Source organism: Nuphar pumila, chromosome 12 (genome assembly GCF_984573655.1).
Source record: "Nuphar pumila chromosome 12, dmNupPumi1.hap1.1, whole genome shotgun sequence".
Taxonomy (NCBI): Eukaryota; Viridiplantae; Streptophyta; class Magnoliopsida; order Nymphaeales; family Nymphaeaceae; genus Nuphar; species Nuphar pumila.
The window spans coordinates 25,439,106-25,457,172 of NC_143260.1; the positions used below are offsets into that span (position 1 = coordinate 25,439,106).

Genomic DNA, 18,067 nt, shown 5'->3' on the forward strand with positions numbered 1-18,067 from the left:
CTACACGATATTCTGTTTTGATGATGTCTAAAACAGTTTCATAATATGTAACATCATCAACTACATACTTTCTATAATGGGCACTTGAATAACTAGATGTTTGTGCATTAACAACAACAATATTTTGAGTCCTCATTCCTTCTTCTCTTTGTTTTATGCAAAAATGAAACCTATTTATCAAAAAAGTTTTATATTTTCTTAAATCCTTGTGAGAATACTAAGAAAGCCACATAAGCTCATTGATAATCTCTTTACTCTCACTGCCTTCACGTAGTTGATGAATGTATAACAACAACAACAACAACTACAATGCCTTGATCCCAAAATAATAGGGGTCGGCGATACGAACCAGAAAAGAAAATCATTATAAGTCTTCCACATGAATCCTTCTCCTCCAATCATTTCTATCCAATGCCATGTCCTCAGTAAGGTTCAAAGCATTCATATCATTTTCTATCACCTTCATCCATGTCTTCCTAGGCCTACCCCGACCTCTTTTAACTAATATATTTTCCCATTTCTCCATCCTTCTATCTGGAGCATCATTAGGCCTTCGCTGAATATGTCCAAACCACCGTAAATGATTCTCTCTCATCTTATTTTCAATGGGTGCAACGCCTACCTTCTTACGTATCTCCTCATTCTGAATCTTATCTTTTATTGTATTTCTACACATCCATCTCAACATACGCATCTCAGCTACACTCATTTTTTGAATATGATGTCTCTTGGCAGTCCAACATTCCGTACCATATAATAAAGCAGGCCTAATAGTCGCCCTATAAAACTTTCCCTTCAACCGCAATGGCATTCTACGATCACACAACACTCCAGTTGCACTTTTCCATTTCATCCACCCAACCTTTATCCTATGATTTACATCTCCATCAATTTCTCCATACTTTTGAATGATAGATCCCAAATATTTGAAACAATCATCCACCTGTATTTCTTGCTCACCAAGCTTCACTACACTCCCATCACTACTTCATTGCTTACTAAACTGACATTCCATGTATTCTGTCTTACTCTTACTCAACTTAAAACCTCTTGCTTCCAATGTCTGTCTCCATAATTCTAACTTAGCATTAACCCCAGCTCTAGACTCATCAATCAAAACAATATCATCAGCAAACAACATACACCACGAAACATTTTCTTGAATTGATCTCGTAAGCTCACCCATCACTATAGCAAATAGGAAAGGGCTTAAAGAGGATCCTTGATGTAACCCAACCGTTATAGGAAAATTGGTTGTCACCCCTCCACAAGTGCAGACATTGGTTACTATCGTACATATCTTTAATTATACTAATATACTTGAGAGAAACACCTTTCTTCATCATTGTCCACCAGATAACATCCCTAGGTACTCTATCGTATGCCTTCTCCAAATCAATAAAAACCATATGCAAATCTTTATTTCTCTCTCTATTTCTCTCGATAAGTTGTCTAAGAAGATGTATAGCTTTCATAGTTGATCTTCCAGGCATAAAACCAAATTGATTCTCCGATATCATGACAACCTTCGTCAAACTAGACTCAATCACCCTCTCCTAAAGTTTCATAGTATGACTCATGAGTTTTATACCACGATAGTTTGTGCAATCTTGTATATCACTCTTATTCCTATATAGAGGCACCAAAGTACTCTTCCTCCACTCATTAGGCATCTTATTTGTCCGCCAAATCTTGTTAAAAAGATTTGTCAACCATTCTAAACCTTTCTCTCCCAAGAATTTTCAAGCCTCGATAGGTATACCATATGGGCCAACTGCCCTCCTTGATTTCATTTTCTTCAAAGCCTCTGCAATTTCTTTCTTTTGAATCTTGCGCATGAAGTCACGATTCATCTCATGAAAAGGAATAGAGAAGTCTCCAAGATCTTGAGCATGACTTTCATTAAATAGCTTATCAAAATAATCTTTCCATCTCTCCTTAATCTCCTCATCATTCCCAAACAAGATGGATTTGGTGAATTCATGACCGGAATTTTAAAACGCTCCCAAACAGACAAGCTGGAAATGTCAATTCCATGATATTTGTGTATTTTGCAGTTGCCTAACCAACTGTCTCCGATTGCTGGCTCCCAAACAGAGCCTAAGCCGAATGAGAATTAAGTCTCTTTCGAATAGCTGCACTTTTGATTATGAAACTAGAATGTCACCAATCTCACAAATTCCATATAGCTTTTGATTGAGTTAGATTTTGGAATCTGGTTGAGAAAAGCTCAAACTGTAGACTTTAAATTGTTACTCCAACCTTGTGAAAATGGATTTCAGAAAAGAGATCTCAAGCCTAGAGGCACGTTCTTAAGATCGCTATCTTTAGAACTTCAATCGCCCCACTCCGGGAAGTCCGAAGATGTGAAAAGGGGTTTATGCAACTGAGTTCCCAGGATACAACTAGGCTTGAACCTCCAGAGAGTCACTGCTTCGCAAGAACAGATGATCTCTACCACACTTGTACTCTGCAAGCCAAATCGAGAAGAAGGAAGAAGAAGATTTTGGAAAGTCAGAAAATTCTTGTCTCTCAAAAGACGAAAATAGAAGATATTTATAAACTTTTAGAGAGGCCAAAACATTTTACGATAAATGAGATTAATGGCCATAAATCTGACGGTTTGAAAATAGGACGAAAAAGTACCTGAACGGTCACCCACCTTTGACTGTCAATCAAAGGCCTCCAAAACATTCCAACAGTCACAATACAACATTAACTCGATATACATGCAACTTAAAGCTTTTCAAACGACCAGATAACTCAAAATTGAAAAGTCAAAACAGATATTTGCACCTCGCACCGCTGCGAGCGTGCGAAGTGCAAAGTGCGCCATCAAAACGCCACATTGCGCCTCAAGCGCCCTTGCGCATGCACGTGCGCGTGCGTGTGCGCGAACGGCGTGTTCGTTGCTGCACGATGCGCAGCAACGTCCGCAATCCACCTAAAGACTCAAGGCTTACCAAAGTAAAGAATAGACGACAAACTCTCTATTTAAACCTCTTGAAAAACTTTTCTCTCATAGATATGGGACTAAACTTTTTCAAAACACTTTTGGTAGTAATCATTAATATTTTAGAACTTTCCTAACAATCCCCCACTAGTTTTAAAATATACTTGGCTTGCATAGAAACTTATGCATCAGTGAGAGTGTCTACATGACTTGAACCCCCACTATTTGAAAGAAAACCTAAATTAACCAAGGGGCTAAGTGGACTTACCTTGAACTTAGCTCCTTATATTGTTAACGGAGTTTTCAATCATACATAGGTTTCCAAAAGTTCGATTGTGTGGATTTCATGTTGGCACATTTAGAGCCTTGTGCTTTCCTGGATTCATGAGTACTCTAGAGAATTGCCAATTCTCATAAGAAATGACTCACATTTCTACACTCATATAGGTGAGTTTGTCTAAGTGTACTGTAACACACACCCTAGCCTTAAGGCCTACAAACTCATTAAGAGATATTAGCTCAACCTTCATATTAGTTACAACTCATGAGCACGCATGAGTAATGGGCTTACATAAATATGCTCAATATCTGTCATTCACCAATTTGTTTCCCATTGAACCTATGCATGTGGGATCTCCAACACTCTAGGTTGAGTATCCTTAGGTGATGACTTAATTAGCTTAATTCCCATTCCCCTCGATGTTTTATTGATGACATCTCTCGAAAGGCCTTTCGTAAATGGGTCTGCCAAATTTTGACATGACTCCACATATTTCAATGAAATAATATTGTCATTAATCATTTATCTTATAAAACTGTGTCTTAGACTAATATGTATAGACTTCCCATTGTATTTCATATTACCTGCTTTACATATAGCTGATTGGCTATCACAAAACATTGAAATAGCAGATATAGGCTTCTCACCTAGTGGAATATCTACTAGCATATTCTTAAGCCATTCAGCTTCTCTACAAGCAGATGCCAAAGCAATAAACTCATATTCCATTGTAGAATGAGTTATACAGGTCTGTTTCTTAGACCCCCATGCAACTGCTTCTCCACCCCATCCACTTATAGACTTGGAATCTTCAAAGTCGGTATTCCAACTTGCATCACTATACCCTTCAATAATAGCAGGAAACTCGGTATAGTGAATTCCATAGTCTAAAGTATGTTTTAGATATCTAAGAATCTTGTTCACTGCATTCCAATGTTGATGACCAGGATTATTAGTGTATCTACACACTTTACTCATTGCATAGGCAATATCAGGCCTTGTGCAGTTCATTGCATACATAAGGCTATCTACAATACTGACATATTTTAATTGTTGAACACTTGCACCAACATTAGGGGTCAATTTCATATTTGGATCATATGGGGTGCATGCTGGTGAACTATTCATATATCCATACTTTGTGAGAATTTTCTCAATATAATGTGATTAACATAATACAATGCCATTTTTATTTCTTATAATTTTGATTCCTAAAATAACATCTGCAAAACCCAAGCCTTTCATACAAAACAAGGGAGATAAAAAACTTTTTGTTTGATTTATGCATTCACTATTGTTACCCAAAATAAGCATATCATCAACATATAAACAGATAATAATAATTGAGCTACTATCTATTTTACTGTAGACACATTTGTCCACATCATGAATTTTAAAGCCATTATGTACCAGAGAACTATCAAATTTTTCATGCCATTGCTTAGGGGCTTGCTTTAATCCATATAAGGATTTCTTAAGTTTACAAACTTTGCGCTCTTGCCCTAGCACTACAAAACCTTCAGATTGCTCTATATATATCTCTTCATCTAATTCTCTATTCAAAAATGTCGTTTTCACGTCCATTTGATGAATTTGAAGCTTATATATGGCAGCCATGGCAATCAGAATTTTAATAGTAGATATTCTAGTTACAAGAGCAAAAATATCAAAATAATCAATACCTTCTTTTTGTTTAAAGCCTTTTGCAACCCAACGAGCTTTAAATTTATCAATTGTGCCATCAGCTTTTAATTTCTTTTTGAAAATCCATTTGCAGCCAATAGTTTTGCAACCAATAGGTAAATCCACTAATTTCCAAACATTGTTAGACATAATTGATTCTATTTCATCATTAATAGCTTCTCTCTAAAAGGCAGCATCTTGAGAAGACATTGCCTCTTGAAAAGACACAGGATCATTCTTAATTAAAAATGTATAAAAGTCAGAACCAAAATTAGTTGGTTTTCTAATGCGTTTACTGTGTCTAACTTCAGTTTCTGGTTCATCAGCACAATCATTAGAATATTCAATCATGTCATTAACAGGATAATCATCTACTATAATCCGGCTTCCATCAAGGAGAGAATCAAATGCATTTTTATGTTCTATGAAAGATGCATCTCTAGATTCTACAATAACATCATTAACAATGTCCAGAAATCTATATGCTTTACTATGTTCAACATACCCAACAAATGCACATTTAAATGCTTTAGGTCCAACCTTCTTCCTTTTATTTTCTGGAATTTTAACATATGCTAAACAACCCCAAACACGAAAATAACTAAGATTAGGTTTCTTACCAAAACACAATTCATAAGGTGATTTATCAGATTTGGAATAAGGAACTCGATTAAGAATATAACAAGCAGAAAGTATAGCCTCTCCCCATAAGTTGGAATGCAAACCCGTATTAAGCAGCATAGCATTCATCATTTCTAGAAGTGTTCTGTTTTTCCTTTCTGCTACTCCATTCTGTTCAGGAGTTCTAGGAGCTGACGTTTGATGGATAATACCATTATCTTCACAGAATTTATCAAATTCTTCACCTAAGTATTCACCTCCTCTATCTGTTCTTAAATGTACAATCTTTGTTTTAAATCTATTTTGTACTTCAGCTAGATGAAGAAGAAATTTGAAAAATGCTTCAGATTTATGTTTCAACAAATAAACATAACAAAATTTTGAGTAATCATCTATAAAGGTAATAAAGTACCTATTGCCACCACGACTCAAAACATTATCCATTGTACACACATCAGAATGCACTAATTCAAGCAATTTATAATTCTTTTCTACACTAGGAAACGAGAGTCTAGTTAGCTTAGTTTGAATGCATGTCTCACACTTATTTTTATGTTCTATTCTATCATGACACGGAAGAAGACCAAAGTTATTCATATTATGAATGCAACGAGATTTTATATATCCTAATCGTGAATGCCAAAGAAAATAGGAGTCAACCATATAAACAGAAGTAGTAGCTTCATTTACGCTCATCTTGAACATACCACCAGTGGCAAACCCTTTTCCTACAAAGATTTTTCCTTTGGTCACAGTTACAATCCCAGACTCAATAACAATCTTTAAACCATTTCGTGACAGGAGATCTGCAGAGATTAAATTTTTTCGAACTTCTGGAGCATAGTGGACATTCTCAAGTGTTAGGACTTTCCCGGAGGTGAACTTAATTTTCACACTCCCTTTTCCCAACACTTTAGTTGAGGAAGAGTTTCCCATAAAGAGATTGCATCCCTCCCCCACTACTTCATATGACTTGAACAAGTTCCTGTCGTTTGCCACATGAACAGTGCTTCCAGTATTTAGGTACCGGTCCTTATTTGCAGCCACCATAAAGGTTTCAGAGATTACAGCAACAAGCCTCTCTTTTGACTCATTTGGCTTAAGACCAGTCCTCTTCTGTTCTCTGCATTCTCTAGCAAAATGGCCAAACTTGCCACAAACATAGCAACTAATTTTCTTTTTATCAGTTGGCTTTTTCCCTTTCACAAAATTCTTTTTGATTTTCTGGGTTTTCATGATTTTGCCACCCTTGTTACTAACAAAATTCACTTTAGGATAACCTTCTTTAGGACTCAAATTCTTTTTGTCACGAAGACGAGTCTCTTCCTCAATTTGGATGTCCTTAAGAAGGCCATCTAAAGTATTTTTCTCATTTTTATGTTTTAGGTGATTCCTATATTCTTTCTAGGAATTCGGTAGCTTCCCAATGATGACAACAACTTAGAAGTCATCATCAAGATACATACCTTCTCCTTTAATCTTATAGGCCAGTATTTGCATCTCATGAATTTGAGCAAGTATAGGCTTATCATCAACAATAGAAAAATTAACATACTGATCTACGATAAACCTTTTGTTACCAGCATCTTCTGCATTGTACTTGATCTCGAGAGCATTCCACAACTCTCCAGCCGACTCCAATGGTGAATACAAGTCAAAGAACGAATTGACTAAACTGTTCAGGATATGCCCTTTGCATCGGTAGTTGTCAGTAAACCACTTCTCTCGCTCTTTCTTCTGTTATTCTGTCTCAACTTCTCCAGCAGCGACAGTGGGACAGAGCTTTTTGAGAACATAGTCAATATGCAACTCTGATAGCAAGAAAGAGACCTTTGATTGCCACAGCTTGAAGTTTGACCCATCAAATCGATCGAGTTTTTCAAGGTCACGGCTAAGCAGATTGATGGAGTTGGATGTCGAACCAGAGGTCATATTGAAGTTCTAAAATTGTTACTCCAACCTTGTGAAAATGGATTTCAGAAAAGAGATCTCAAGCCTAGAGGCACGTTCTTAAGATCGCTATCTTTAGAACTTCAATCGCCCCACTCCGGGAAGTCTGAAGATGCGAAAAGGGGTTTATGCGACTGAGTTCCTAGGATACAACTAGGCTTGAACCTCCAGAGAGTCACTGCTTCGCAAGAACAGATGATCTTTACCACACTTGTACTCTGCAAGCCAAATCGAGAAGAAGGAAGAAGAAGATTTTGGAGAGTCAGAAAATTCTTGTCTCTCAAAAGACGAAAATAGAAGATATTTATAAACTTTTAGAGAGGCCAAAACGTTTTGCGATAAATGAGATTAATGGCCATAAATCTGACGGTTTGAAAATAGGACGAAAAAGTACCTGAACGGTCACCCACCTTTGATTGTCAATCAAAGACCTCCAAAACCGTCCAACAGTCACAATGCAACATTAACTTGATATACATGCAACTTAAAGCTTTTCAAACGGCCAGATAACTCAAAACCGAAAAGTCAAAACGGATATTTGCACCTCAATCAAGTGCAAAGTGCGCCATTAAAATGCCACATTGCACCTCAAGCGCTCTTGCGCACGCACGCGCACGCGTGTGTGCGTGAACGTTGTGTCTGTTGCTGCACGATGCGCAGCAACGTCCGCAATCCACCTAAAAACTCAAGGCTTACCAAAGTAAAGAATAGATGACAAACTCTCTATTTAAACCTCTTGAAAAACTTTTCTCTCTTAGATATGAGACTAAACTTTTTCAAAACACTTTTTGGTAGTAATCATTAATATTTTAAAACTTTCCTAACACAAATTCCAAAAATTATAGGTTGGTAGTAAAAGAACCTGAACCTTTCGAAGGTTGATCTTTACCTGGCAACCGCATTCAGGAATTTTATGTCCTAGAGATTAAATCCAAAATAATTGGAGTCCACATTCAAGCCATCTCAATCATATTTTGTGTCATCCCTTGACAATTAAGGGGTATCCCTTAAAGTTTAGTGATCCATTCACTATGGCTACTTCAACTGCATATAGGTTTAATTTGTAGTAGGAATATGAGCTCCTGAATCATAGGGTTGGCAGATGATTCACTATATGAGAGAGAGAGAGAGAGAGAGAGAGAGAGAGAGAGAGAGAGAGATGGCAGCTTTCTTGTGATGTGATTCATGTCATATCACATCACGTCAGCCTCCTGGAGCTTCTTTCAATATCTACTTTTTGAGTCCTCCGAGGATCGGACAGTTTATTTTTAGTCCCCTTGGGCCTATAAGGGGTAATGCTCACGGGAGTAGAACCTTAACTGTTCGTCTGACAGCTGAGGCCCGCTTCAACTATGCAAAGTTGCAAACCCCATTGAGGTATACTTTTCATAGTTATTTACAAAAAAAAAAAAAAAAAAGAAGACAAACAGTGATTTTTCATAGCAGATTTTGGTAAGGAAAGCACTTCAACAAACTGCAATCTTATTATCATAATATCTCATAAGGACACTTGTGAGGTTAAACAACAGAAGCATCTCAAGCTTCTTTATGAGCTTATTATTATTCATGTGAACGTGGACCATTTATTTGCAGCATAGATGAACACGTGTTCCATCGTCGTCATCATTATTATGGAGTGAGAGCCGAAGGAGGTACTCGTTTGCAAAAGCATTTGCAGCATTTTCCTGGAGGAGGAGGTGCACAGCAGACGCATGCTGGGCAGATGAGCCTTGAATCTACATGTTCTGCATGATTTTTTAAACAAAAACAAATTATGGGTAAGGAAACCAATATTTTTCTACTTGATCAAATTTCAGAAACACACTACTTCCAATGTGTGGATCATGCATATATCATAAGCTCCAAAATTACATGTATATATTGTTATGACAAAGTTTTCAGACGAAGCAGGTAATCTCGGGGTGGGGTCACCGACACCAAGTCCTTACGGAGCTCATCCGTGAAAGGCACCCACACACCCGGCGGAAGTCGAACCTGAGACAATGGATACATATATATGCTGCAAGTGATTAGTTAAACTTTGAAGACTATATATATCTATATGTACCTTGGGTGAGGGTACGAGCAGCATCAGCAACAGGTAGAGGAGAGGCGATGAGACAGAAAAGCAAAGCTGAAAGCAGAGTGACAGAGGCAACCCTCTTTGCTGCCATCTTGCAGAATTTGCTTAGTTGGGCTCTTTTCTTGCCTTCTACTTCTTGCTTTTCCTTGTGATTTTTGTGCAAGATGAAGCGTGTATAAATAGGCCCCAAACACAGGTTCACAAGTGAGGTAAAGATGATGCGAATTCCTCAGATTCAGCCTTGTTTGAAGATGTGAGTGTCAACATCTCGCTTGGTGGGTGTTGACCGCCGGCCGTCCATGGCAGCCACACACACTCGAGATCTGATCCATCAATTTGGGATTGGTGAAGGCGGCTGGCGTGGCCGACTATGCTTGTTCTACCATCCGCTTTTCTACTTGGAAATACTGTTTCGGACTGACCAAATCTTCTCTTTAAATCCGACTGCAAACATCGTCATCAATTATCAGATGTACTGAACTGATTTAAACCCGACCCGACCTGACGTTAATTAATAGACTTGTGGGTTCAGGTGGAGTCTAAAAAATAGTCTCGACTCAGAAACGGGTTGGTTTTCACTAAGAAAATATTTGGATCCATTATATATTCACCACAGGAAAAAAAAAAAGTTTTACTGCGCAATAATATCGCCAGTGAAAATCTTTGCTGACGCAAACTTATGCCAGAAGTAGCGCCAGTAAAGATCTTACCGGTAATACAGGCACAGTTTTACATTTGCCAGTTAAATGGGTTTATACTGTCACAAATTATGCGCTAGTAAAAAGTTTTTCCTAGCGCAGATTTAAGCCAGTGAAGATTCTCTAAGGACCGCGGACCAGTTTTCACTGGCACATATTTGCACCAGTGAAAAGTTTTTACTGGCACGATTTGCACCAGTGAAAATATTGTTGAAAATGTTTTCATTGGCGAAGATTTGCACTAGTGAAAATTCACTTCATTGGTGCAGATTTGAAAGTGTGATGTACTTTTTATAGATTTTTCTCATCTCACATCTATAATTTCTAATACTCACCCCATCTCTCTTGAAGTTTGGAATATCATACTTTTGCTGCAGATGAAATCAAACAATTAAATCAATATTACATTCATGTTTAAATATTGTACAAAATCTAAGAAAATATAGAAAACAAACTAACACAAGATGCGACGCATCATCCTTGTAACCTTGAGGTAATGACTTTCAATTAAAAAAAATAAGTGGCATTTTTTCTAGGTTTCTTGACAATGTTTCCAGATAAGAAGTCAAAAATTGAGCCTCAAGACCTATGGGCTGCCCATATTGTTTTATGGAGACATGGTGTTTCATGCCTGGAGGCAACACTGTCGTCACAAGAGCACGAGTTGGGCTACTTTTACTTTTCCTAGGTTGAATTGTAATCAATTAACAAAAACATGTTATGCAATGGATAGACAATACAAACTTCAATTAGCATAAATGTATGGTGCACATAAATGATACATATTCATAAGCATTGGATCCTTTCACATTTCTTTGTTTAGAAGACATCTATTGTTTTATAATGATCTAGATAGGAAGATAAAAGTTATGACTAAATTAAGCTGCTTACCTATGTTATTTTCATTTTGTCATCGTGACTAGGGCAATGCGATAATTGTATCGTCAATAGATATTTCAGGCACATCTATCCTAACTTACAGTACATCAACATCAATATTTTCTAAAGTTTGAATGTTGTATGGCTTATTTTTAATATAATTATGACTAGTATCTCCATGTAGGATTAGCTTGTTGTTTACCAATCTCAAAAAAATCCCTAGGCCTTATCCTAATAACAATTTACCAGTCTTCATCGATGTAATCTTGCACATAAAAGACTTGTTCAACTTGAGATGCAAATATGAAAGGTTCATCTTTCATGCATCTATATTTAGAATTCATAAGTGTGAAATCAAAATCATCTTCTTTAATGCCCTTGGCACGTCAACTGAGGACATCAAACCATTCACATTTGAATAAAGAAAACCTTACGTCTACACAATATTCTGTTTTGATGATGTCTAAAACAGTTTCATAATATGTAACATCATCAACTACAGGAGTTCTATAATGGGCACTTGAATAACTAGATGTTTGTGCATTAACAACAACAACAATATTTTGAGTCCTCATTCCTTCTTCTCTTTGTTTTGTGCAAAAATGAAACCTATTTATCAAAAAGGTTTTATATTTTCTTAAATCCTTGTGAGAATACTAAGAAAGCCACATAAGCTCATTGATAATCTCTTTACTCTCACTGCCTTCATGTAGTTGATGAATGTATAACAACAACAACAACAACAACAACAACAACAACAACGCCTTGATCCCAAAATAATTGGGGTCGGCGATATGAACCAAAAAGGAAAATCATTATAAGTCTTCCACATGAATCCTTCTCCTCCAATCATTTCTATCCAATGCCATTTCCTTAGTAAGGTTCAAAGCATTCATATCCTTTCCTATCACCTTCATCCATGTCTTCCTAGGCCTACCCCGACCTCTTTTAACTAATATATTTTCCCATTTCTCCATCCTTCTATCTGGAGCATCATTAGGCCTTCGCCGAATATGTCCAAACCACCGTAAACGATTCTCTCTCATCTTATTTTCAATGGGTGCAATGCCTACCTTCTTACGTATCTCCTCTTTCTGAATCTTATCTTTTATTGTATTTCTACACATCCATCTCAGCATACGCATCTCAACTACACTCATTTTTTGAATATGATGTCTCTTGGCAGTCCAACATTCCGTACCATATAATAAAGCAGGCCTAATAGTCGCCCTATAAAACTTTCCCTTCAACCGCAATGGCATTCTACGATCACACAACACTCCAGTTGCACTTTTCCATTTCATCCACCCAACCTTTATCCTATGATTTACATCTCCATCAATTTCTCCATACTTTTGAATGATAGATCCCAAATATTTGAAACAATCATCCACCTGTATTTCTTGCTCACCAAGCTTCACTACACTCCCATCACTACTTCATTGCTTACTAAACTGACATTCCATGTATTCTGTCTTACTCTTACTCAACTTAAAACCTCTTGCTTCCAATGTCTGTCTCCATAATTCTAACTTAGCATTAACCCCAGCTCTAGACTCATCAATCAAAACAATATCATCAGCAAACAACATACACCACGAAACATTTTCTTGAATTGATCTCGTAAGCTCACCCATCACTATAGCAAATAGGAAAGGGCTTAAAGAGGATCCTTGATGTAACCCAACCGTTATAGGAAAATTGGTTGTCACCCCTCCACAAGTGCAGACATTGGTTACTATCGTACATATCTTTAATTATACTAATATACTTGAGAGAAACACCTTTCTTCATCATTGTCCACCAGATAACATCCCTAGGTACTCTATCGTATGCCTTCTCCAAATCAATAAAAACCATATGCAAATCTTTATTTCTCTCTCTATTTCTCTCGATAAGTTGTCTAAGAAGATGTATAGCTTTCATAGTTGATCTTCCAGGCATAAAACCAAATTGATTCTCCGATATCATGACAACCTTCGTCAAACTAGACTCAATCACCCTCTCCTAAAGTTTCATAGTATGACTCATGAGTTTTATACCACGATAGTTTGTGCAATCTTGTATATCACTCTTATTCCTATATAGAGGCACCAAAGTACTCTTCCTCCACTCATTAGGCATCTTATTTGTCCGCCAAATCTTGTTAAAAAGATTTGTCAACCATTCTAAACCTTTCTCTCCCAAGAATTTTCAAGCCTCGATAGGTATACCATATGGGCCAACTGCCCTCCTTGATTTCATTTTCTTCAAAGCCTCTGCAATTTCTTTCTTTTGAATCTTGCGCATGAAGTCACGATTCATCTCATGAAAAGGAATAGAGAAGTCTCCAAGATCTTGAGCATGACTTTCATTAAATAGCTTATCAAAATAATCTTTCCATCTCTCCTTAATCTCCTCATCATTCCCAAACAAGATGGATTTGGTGAATTCATGACCGGAATTTTAAAACGCTCCCAAACAGACAAGCTGGAAATGTCAATTCCATGATATTTGTGTATTTTGCAGTTGCCTAACCAACTGTCTCCGATTGCTGGCTCCCAAACAGAGCCTAAGCCGAATGAGAATTAAGTCTCTTTCGAATAGCTGCACTTTTGATTATGAAACTAGAATGTCACCAATCTCACAAATTCCATATAGCTTTTGATTGAGTTAGATTTTGGAATCTGGTTGAGAAAAGCTCAAACTGTAGACTTTAAATTGTTACTCCAACCTTGTGAAAATGGATTTCAGAAAAGAGATCTCAAGCCTAGAGGCACGTTCTTAAGATCGCTATCTTTAGAACTTCAATCGCCCCACTCCGGGAAGTCCGAAGATGTGAAAAGGGGTTTATGCAACTGAGTTCCCAGGATACAACTAGGCTTGAACCTCCAGAGAGTCACTGCTTCGCAAGAACAGATGATCTCTACCACACTTGTACTCTGCAAGCCAAATCGAGAAGAAGGAAGAAGAAGATTTTGGAAAGTCAGAAAATTCTTGTCTCTCAAAAGACGAAAATAGAAGATATTTATAAACTTTTAGAGAGGCCAAAACATTTTACGATAAATGAGATTAATGGCCATAAATCTGACGGTTTGAAAATAGGACGAAAAAGTACCTGAACGGTCACCCACCTTTGACTGTCAATCAAAGGCCTCCAAAACATTCCAACAGTCACAATACAACATTAACTCGATATACATGCAACTTAAAGCTTTTCAAACGACCAGATAACTCAAAATTGAAAAGTCAAAACAGATATTTGCACCTCGCACCGCTGCGAGTGTGCGAAGTGCAAAGTGCGCCATCAAAACGCCACATTGCGCCTCAAGCGCCCTTGCGCATGCACGTGCGCGTGCGTGTGCGCGAACGGCGTGTTCGTTGCTGCACGATGCGCAGCAACGTCCGCAATCCACCTAAAGACTCAAGGCTTACCAAAGTAAAGAATAGATGACAAACTCTCTATTTAAACCTCTTGAAAAACTTTTCTCTCATAGATATGGGACTAAACTTTTTCAAAACACTTTTGGTAGTAATCATTAATATTTTAGAACTTTCCTAACAATCCCCCACTAGTTTTAAAATATACTTGGCTTGCATAGAAACTTATGCATCAGTGAGAGTGTCTACATGACTTGAACCCCCACTATTTGAAAGAAAACCTAAATTAACCAAGGTGCTAAGTGGACTTACCTTGAACTTAGCTCCTTATATTGTTAACGGAGTTTTCAATCATACATAGGTTTCCAAAAGTTCGATTGTGTGGATTTCATGTTGGCACATTTAGAGCCTTGTGCTTTCCTGGATTCATGAGTACTCTAGAGAATTGCCAATTCTCATAAGAAATGACTCACATTTCTACACTCATATAGGTGAGTTTGTCTAAGTGTACTGTAACACACACCCTAGCCTTAAGGCCTACAAACTCATTAAGAGATATTAGCTCAACCTTCATATTAGTTACAACTCATGAGCACGCATGAGTAATGGGCTTACATAAATATGCTCAATATCTGTCATTCACCAATTTGTTTCCCATTGAACCTATGCATGTGGGATCTCCAACACTCTAGGTTGAGTATCCTTAGGTGATGACTTAATTAGCTTAATTCCCATTCCCCTCGATGTTTTATTGATGACATCTCTCGAAAGGCCTTTCGTAAATGGGTCTGCCAAATTTTGACATGACTCCACATATTTCAATGAAATAATATTGTCATTAATCATTTATCTTATAAAACTGTGTCTTAGACTAATATGTATAGACTTCCCATTGTATTTCATATTACCTGCTTTACATATAGCTGATTGGCTATCACAAAACATTGAAATAGCAGATATAGGCTTCTCACCTAGTGGAATATCTACTAGCATATTCTTAAGCCATTCAGCTTCTCTACAAGCAGATGCCAAAGCAATAAACTCATATTCCATTGTAGAATGAGTTATACAGGTCTGTTTCTTAGACCCCCATGCAACTGCTTCTCCACCCCATCCACTTATAGACTTGGAATCTTCAAAGTCGGTATTCCAACTTGCATCACTATACCCTTCAATAATAGCAGGAAACTCGGTATAGTGAATTCCATAGTCTAAAGTATGTTTTAGATATCTAAGAATCTTGTTCACTGCATTCCAATGTTGATGACCAGGATTATTAGTGTATCTACACACTTTACTCATTGCATAGGCAATATCAGGCCTTGTGCAGTTCATTGCATACATAAGGCTATCTACAATACTGGCATATTTTAATTGTTGAACACTTGCACCAACATTAGGGGTCAATTTCATATTTGGATCATATGGGGTGCATGCTGGTGAACTATTCATATATCCATACTTTGTGAGAATTTTCTCAATATAATGTGATTAACATAATACAATGCCATTTTTATTTCTTATAATTTTGATTTCTAAAATAACATCTGCAAAACCCAAGCCTTTCATACAAAACAAGGGAGATAAAAAACTTTTTGTTTGATTTATGCATTCACTATTGTTACCCAAAATAAGCATATCATCAACATATAAACAGATAATAATAATTGAGCTACTATCTATTTTACTGTAGACACATTTGTCCACATCATGAATTTTAAAGCCATTATGTACCAGAGAACTATCAAATTTTTCATGCCATTGCTTAGGGGCTTGCTTTAATCCATATAAGGATTTCTTAAGTTTACAAACTTTGCGCTCTTGCCCTAGCACTACAAAACCTTCAGATTGCTCTATATATATCTCTTCATCTAATTCTCTATTCAAAAATGTCGTTTTCACATCCATTTGATGAATTTGAAGCTTATATATGGCAGCCATGGCAATCAGAATTTTAATAGTAGATATTCTAGTTACAAGAGCAAAAATATCAAAATAATCAATACCTTCTTTTTGTTTAAAGCCTTTTGCAACCCAACGAGCTTTAAATTTATCAATTGTGCCATCAGCTTTTAATTTCTTTTTGAAAATCCATTTGCAGCCAATAGTTTTGCAACCAATAGGTAAATCCACTAATTTCCAAACATTGTTAGACATAATTGATTCTATTTCATCATTAATAGCTTCTCTCTAAAAGGCAGCATCTTGAGAAGACATTGCCTCTTGAAAAGACACAGGATCATTCTTAATTAAAAATGTATAAAAGTCAGAACCAAAATTAGTTGGTTTTCTAATGCGTTTACTGTGTCTAACTTCAGTTTCTGGTTCATCAGCACAATCATTAGAATATTCAATCATGTCATTAACAGGATAATCATCTACTATAATCCGGCTTCCATCAAGGAGAGAATCAAATGCATTTTTATGTTCTATGAAAGATGCATCTCTAGATTCTACAATAACATCATTAACAATGTCCAGAAATCTATATGCTTTACTATGTTCAACATACCCAACAAATGCACATTTAAATGCTTTAGGTCCAACCTTCTTCCTTTTATTTTCTGGAATTTTAACATATGCTAAACAACTCCAAACACGAAAATAACTAAGATTAGGTTTCTTACCAAAACACAATTCATAAGGTGATTTATCAGATTTGGAATAAGGAACTCGATTAAGAATATAACAAGCAGAAAGTATAGCCTCTCCCAATAAGTTGGAATGCAAACCCGTATTAAGCAGCATAGCATTCATCATTTCTAGAAGTGTTCTGTTTTTCCTTTCTGCTACTCCATTCTGTTCAGGAGTTGTAGGAGCTGACGTTTGATGGATAATACCATTATCTTCACAGAATTTATCAAATTCTTCACCTAAGTATTCACCTCCTCTATCTGTTCTTAAATGTACAATCTTTGTTTTAAATCTATTTTGTACTTCAGCTAGATGAAGAAGAAATTTGAAAAATGCTTCAGATTTATGTTTCAACAAATAAACATAACAAAATTTTGAGTAATCATCTATAAAGGTAATAAAGTACCTATTGCCACCACGACTCAAAACATTATCCATTGTACACACATCAGAATGCACTAATTCAAGCAATTTATAATTCTTTTCTACACTAGGAAACGAGAGTCTAGTTAGCTTAGTTTGAATGCATGTCTCACACTTATTTTTATGTTCTATTCTATCATGACACGGAAGAAGACCAAAGTTATTCATATTATGAATGCAACGAGATTTTATATATCCTAATCGTGAATGCCAAAGAAAATAGGAGTCAACCATATAAACAGAAGTAGTAGCTTCATTTACGCTCATCTTGAACATACCACCAGTGGCAAACCCTTTTCCTACAAAGATTTTTCCTTTGGTCACAGTTACAATCCCAGACTCAATAACAATCTTTAAACCATTTCGTGACAGGAGATCTGCAGAGATTAAATTTTTTCGAACTTCTGGAGCATAGTGGACATTCTCAAGTGTTAGGACTTTCCCGGAGGTGAACTTAATTTTCACACTCCCTTTTCCCAACACTTTAGTTGAGGAAGAGTTTC

General features: G+C 36.7%; 1 long non-coding RNA gene across 1 annotated transcript; it reads right to left on the reverse strand.

Annotated features, from left to right (window-relative positions):
* Nucleotides 1-8,952: 8,952 nt before the first annotated feature.
* Nucleotides 8,953-9,986, reverse strand: LOC149820367 (uncharacterized). The gene is made up of 2 exons (XR_016426697.1): nt 9,556-9,986; nt 8,953-9,232 (listed from the first exon to the last, which is right to left on the reverse strand). It is a non-coding gene; the product is annotated as an uncharacterized LOC149820367 (long non-coding RNA).
* Nucleotides 9,987-18,067: the final 8,081 nt, after the last annotated feature.